Source organism: Artibeus jamaicensis, unplaced genomic scaffold, assembly GCF_021234435.1.
Source record: "Artibeus jamaicensis isolate MK-2021 breed Jamaican fruit bat unplaced genomic scaffold, CSHL_Jam_final contig_482, whole genome shotgun sequence".
Classification (NCBI taxonomy): domain Eukaryota; kingdom Metazoa; phylum Chordata; class Mammalia; order Chiroptera; family Phyllostomidae; genus Artibeus; species Artibeus jamaicensis.
Genome location: NW_026521857.1, coordinates 12,992,044 through 12,998,124, shown reverse-complemented (window position 1 = coordinate 12,998,124; position 6,081 = coordinate 12,992,044).

Below are 6,081 nucleotides of genomic sequence, written 5' to 3'. Positions count from 1 at the left end.
AGAAGCTAAAGAACTTGTGACACATGGACATGAACTAAAAGGGGGAATGGGGGGAGGGGGTGTGCCAGGTGGAGGGGAATGAAGGGAGGAAATGGGACAACTCTAATGGCATAATCAATAAAATATATTTAAACAACTGCAGAAAAAGAACTAAGTGACAAGGAAGTAGCCAACCTATCAGGGACAGAGTTCAAAACACTGGTAAGCAGGATGCTCACAGAAATGATGCGGTACAGCTGCAAAATAAAGGAAAAAGCAAAGGCTATAAAGTGAAAGGAAGGAAAATATACAGGGAACTAACAGTGAAGGGAAAGAAACTGGTACTCAAATGATTTAGAACAGGAGGAAGAAATAAATATTCAACAAGAACAGAATAAAGAAATGAGAATTCAAAAAAAAAATGAGGAGAGGCTTAGGAACCTCTGTGCAACTTGGAACGATCCAACATCTGAATCATAGAGGTACCAGAAGGGGAAGAGGAAGAGCAAGAAGTTGAAAACTTATTGGAAAAAGTAATTAAGGAAAACTTCCCCCATCTGGTGAAGGAAATAGACATGCAAGTCCAGGAAGCTCAGAGATTCCCAAAGAAGATGGATCCAAGGAGGAACACATCAAGACACATCATAATTAAATTACCCAAGATTAAAGACAAGGAGAGACTTGTCTTTAAAAGCAGCAAGAGAAAAGGAGACAGTTACCTACAAAGGAGTTCCCATAAGACTAACAGCTGATTTCTCAAAAGAAACCTTGCAGGCAAGAAGGGGTTGGAAAGAAGCATTCAAAGGCATGAGAAGCAAGGACTTACATCCAAGATGTGCTCTATCCAACAAAGCATCATTTAGAATGGAAGGGCAGATAAAGTGCTTCCCAGATAAGATCAAGTTACAGGAGTTCATCATCACCAGTTCCTTATTATATGAAATGTAAAAGGACTTATCTAAGAAAAAGAAAATCAAATTATGCATAGTAAAATGACAACAAACTCACAACTATTAACAAATGAACCTAAAAACAAAAATGAGCTAAGCAAACTAGAACAACTAGAGGAACAGAATCACAGAAATAGAGATCACACAGAGGGTTACAGTAGGGAGTGGGGGGGAATTGGGGAAAGGTACAGGGAACAAGAAGCATAATTGGTAGGTACAAAATAGGCAGGAGGAGGTTAAGAATAGTATAGGAAGTGGGGGAGCCAAAGAACTTGTATGTACAACCCATGGACATGAACTAAGTGGGGGAATGCTGGTGGGAGGGTGGTACAGGGAGGAGGGGGATAAAGGGGAGAAAAAAATGGGATAACTGTAATAGCATAATCAATACAATGTACTTAAAAACACAAGATTAGGATTCAGGAGAACTGGATCTTTATCCATATTTTACTTCTTTCTAGCAGAAGGATCATGGGCAATTACCTTACTATTAGTAAGCATCAGTTTTCTCATATAAAATAGAGATTGAGGGCTGTTATAATTATGCATTAACTGTCATGCTCTACAAAAATGTAGTTTGACATAGAATTTCCCAGGAGTCTCATCATCAAATCATGGGAAGAACCTGGCTTCACTTTTCAAGTCAAGTTGGACAGCACTTGCTGAGGCTGTCCAAAGGCAGTGGTGTTCTCTTTCCCATAACATCAGTGATGACACAGGAAGAGTGAGCTTGTCAGGCCACAGAGGCAGCTTTGCTGGTAGGCGGACCACATTTGGAACACAGACAGGGCTTTTTCTGAATAACCACAAAGAAAGGACTGAGAGACCAAGAGCAGGCCTTCCAACTGGCTGGCCAACACCCACAGACATTGGAACACTGTGGTTAGCCCCATACTCTCTAAGGGGGAAAAAGTTCCAGCTCCCAAGTTAGTCGCCTCCACAAAAGTAAACCAGAATGAGTCATGTGAGGATGGGGAAACCACCAGGAGAAACACAGCCTTCCATGTAAGGAGCACTACAAACTATTAAAGCTGGAAGTGGGAGAACTCCAAGAACCTGGGCAGCTGGTGTTTCCACCTTAGTGAGTCAACATTTGAGAGATGCACGGTGTGAGTATGTGTGTGTTTATGTTCACACACATGTGCAATGAAGGAAAACCTTAGTGTATCTCTGTCATCTCTTGGTTGGTTTGCCAGCTGCTGTTCAACATGGTCCTTGTGGTGTAGAAACTTGTATAGTGTTATTATTATTAAAGAGAGCGGCTGGTTCTTTTTAATAGTATGAAATTCCCCTTTCAAAAGCTTGGCCCAATTCAATTTTCACTCATGCAAACAGACTATAAAAGGGTCTCTTTCCTTCACCAATGCCAATACTTGGTAAGAGTATTATTTCCATTCTTATCTTTAGATTAATACTTACATGTGATGAAAATGACATTCAAATAACATTATTAAAATCTTCTCCCCCTCCTTATCCTGTTTCACTCTGTGTGGTAAGCAACTTTAGCCAATTCTAATTTCAATTTCATGGCAATTTTAATTGCCATAAAATCCTAAATAATATGCTTATATCCCATTTTTTGATTTATCAGCTTTGTACAGTATTTTTACTTCTGCACACAAGGATTTGCACTAATGTACCCTCTTACTATCTCTGTTTTTTCTCACCTTCATAATTTTCTTTTTTTATTATTATTTTTATATTTCAATCACAGTTTCTTTTCAGTACTATTTTGCTTTGGTTTCAGGTGTACAACTTAGTGATTAGACAATCATATATTTTACACAGTGCTCCCCCTGATGTTTCCAGCACCCACTGACCTTCATGGTTTCAGATGGTGCTCAAGTGCCTCACTTGACTCCTTACTATGTAAATGGGGTATTATACCCCCTACTTTTTCCCCTGCCCTTTCTCCTTACTTCCTTCCCCCCCATCTTTGGTATAATTGCCCCAGTCCTTTTTGTATTTACTGGGTTTTCAGTAGTGGTATTCTATTCTGAAATTAACATTAAGCCTTTTATACTTTCTGAAAATTTATTATAATAATTGAAAATGAAGAAGCAGTTTTTCTACCTCTGTAAATATATAAAAATTATTTAGTGAAGTTTCAATGAAAAAATAATCCACTCAAAAGAGAATGTTCAAAAGTCTAAATCAAATTTAAAAAATCCTTTTTACACTTATCAGTTTCTCACAACTATGCTTTAATTTAGGTTGCTTCTTATTTGGACTTAGGAGTTTACCTCTGATTTTGTTTCCTTCTGGAGTTCTATTTCCTTTTCATTTTTGAACTAATTGACAATGGAAGCATATATCCTCTTTACCATGCAATCAAGATAATCTAGTTTCTTAAACATATCATTTTTGAATAGCCTAATGTTGTTGCCTTTTTGTCTTCTACACATGTACCACAGCTGCTACCATAGTTTTTTTTAAAAAAAATTAATTATACCCTTAAGTTATTTCTAACATTTCTTGGATTTCACTTACATCATATTGGAGTACACACACAAGCGATCTTTCAGGACTGTGGATTGTGCTTTCTGAAATATTTCCTCAACTTTATATTTCAACACTTCTATTGAAATGTTTAATTTTCATGAACTCTGGCCATCCTCACTTCTCCATTCATGTTTAAGAGTGTGTGTTGATAGGTAGAGGACATGGGCTCGCACTGTTCACTTTAGGTCAGAGGCAGAAATCAGGCTGAAGGGTTGCTCCCTACACCCCTGCATGCCCCCTGCTCAGAGCCCAAACAAGGAAAACCTCACTCTGGAGGGCCAACCCTCCCCTCACTCAAGGAGCCCTAGACTACCTTAGGCTGACTGTTCAGTTCCCCTAAAGAGCAGATTCTTCTCTGAAGGTGGCCAGTACTTGGCCTGCTGCCCTGCGCATGTGTCAGGGAAGTGGTGGGAATGGGGATGGGCAAGCAGCTGGGCTGCTCCACAGATCACCCTGCAAATAGTCATCTTGTTAGCCAGCCCACTTGCTAGTCCTACTTCCCTTTCTGTCAGTCACAACTTGGCAGCCCTTCTGGAGCCGCCAAGAAGGGGGAGCTTCTTCCCCCGGAAGACAGCTCCCCTCCCCAGGAGCCTGGCTGTCTCTGCATGGCAGCATTCTCCCGTACCTCAGATACTGCTTCCCTCTGTGTGGTGTATCTGGTTATTCAATCCTGTTCGCTTTCTATTCTCCAGAAAGTTATAAAAAATACTGCTGATATCCCCACTTGCTGCACTAGGCACTGCTGTGGATTTATTTCCTTTTCCACATCTTTACTGCTGTTTCTGAGTGGGAGGGAAGGAAATGTGTGGGCCTACTTCAGTCTCTGAACTAGATACCCAAATTGGTATGTGCTGTTAAACATTTTAAACTTTGGGAGGCAAAAAACTTGCCTTTCTATAGCTTTCAGTGAGACTGAGCATCGCTCATATGATTGGTCATTTAAACTTCTTCAGTGGACAGCCTGTTTATATGATGAATGGCTCTAGACATGATTCAAGTCCAGCAGTTGTTTTACTTGAGCTCCTTGCACAGACCATTTTAGGTTGCAAAGATGTGCCATTTGTGAGGTCTTAATCCCTGTGAGTAGTAAATCATCATTCTTTATGAATTGTTAATCCACAAAACTAGAGCTATTAGTTAAAAGGGCTAGATGCTCTCCCACTTTTCCCCCTGCTCCTCCTTCCTCACTTTGTTGAGAAATTCAGGGCAAAGAGGAAAGGGTACAACATACCAGGATAGTCTCTCCTGAACTTGGGTTTCCAACTTGCTGCCTACATGAATTGACTCCCACGCGTTTCTGTGTCTTCAGAATTGTACCATGTGGGCCTTGTATTTGGAGCCACCTCTGCTTGCCCCTGAAAGCCCTCTGGTAAATGCCAGGCTGGCACCCCTGCGCCCTATTCCACTCCTCCGCAGGACCTAAATGTGAGGTGACAGGTTCTGTGAGCAGCACCTGTCCTGCAGCTGGTGGTCACAGTAGCAGGGCCAAAGCCCACTTTGTCAAATAGCCCAGGGCCTCCCACCTTGGTCTATACAAACTGAACTCTCTCTGCCCCCTGCAGGTCAGAATCATGCTCATGGTAGCTTATTTGAATAACATGAGCACTCTTTGAATATACATCTTTATCTGGGGGGAACACATCAAGCCCTTTCTGAAAACTATACCTTGAAAAAAAAGTCAGGATAGTACTGAGAAAACTTGAAGTCATGTATGTGCCTCTTAGCAGTTTTAAAGTAAGACAAGGAATTTAGATATGCCCGTTTAGCAAACTGGGGAAGTCAGAGCCCATGCGCTGCCTCTCAGCCAGCCTGGGGCCACAGGGCCATGGGTCTACTCACGGCAGAAATCTGTGTGGCCGGAGCTTGAGAATGGCTCTTCTCCCACTCACTGCATGGGCGCACGGACTTCTGAATTCAGGAGGGATTAAGAGGAGCCAGGGGGTGGGGCCTTTAATGAAAGATGAGGGATGCCTTCTCTCAAAACTTCTTGGGGAGAATCACAATTTTATCTTAAGCTATATGGTCACAGGAACAAATGCCTGCTTAAGGAGACTTAAAGAATGGTACTCAAACTGGAAGTCCCATGAAACCAGGGATCCCCTTCAGGGATCCTCTGTGGCAGTCCTCAGAGGCGAAAACTCTGTACCCAAGAGGTATTTGCATCAGTCTGCTAGGGCTGCCGCAACAGAGTCACGCAGTCCTGGGGGTTCTAAATCCAAGATTAATGTGCCTGCAGAGATGATTTGGGGTGAGGGCTGTCCTTCTGTCTGGCAGAACTTCTCCGTGTGTCCTCACAGGCCTTTCCTCTGCATGTGTGTGTGGAGAAATCTCTGGAGTCTCTTTCTCTTTTAAGGATCCCAATTCTATCTGATTAGGGTCCCACCCTTATGACCTCATTTAACCTTAATAACTTCCTTAAAGGCCCAGTCTCCAAATACAGTCAATTTAGGGATTAAGACTTCAAGACATGACTTTGCGGGGTGGGGCACAATTCAGTTCGTAACAGTATTGAATAAACACCTGTGATTAGTTGATTAATTAGTCCTCTATATGACTGCTTTCCCAGATATGTGGGTGGCCTGATTTTCCCCATGAAGGCTGTAAGGAGAAAGAAACCCCCTTTCTTATCTACATTCTTCTGATTCTTCTG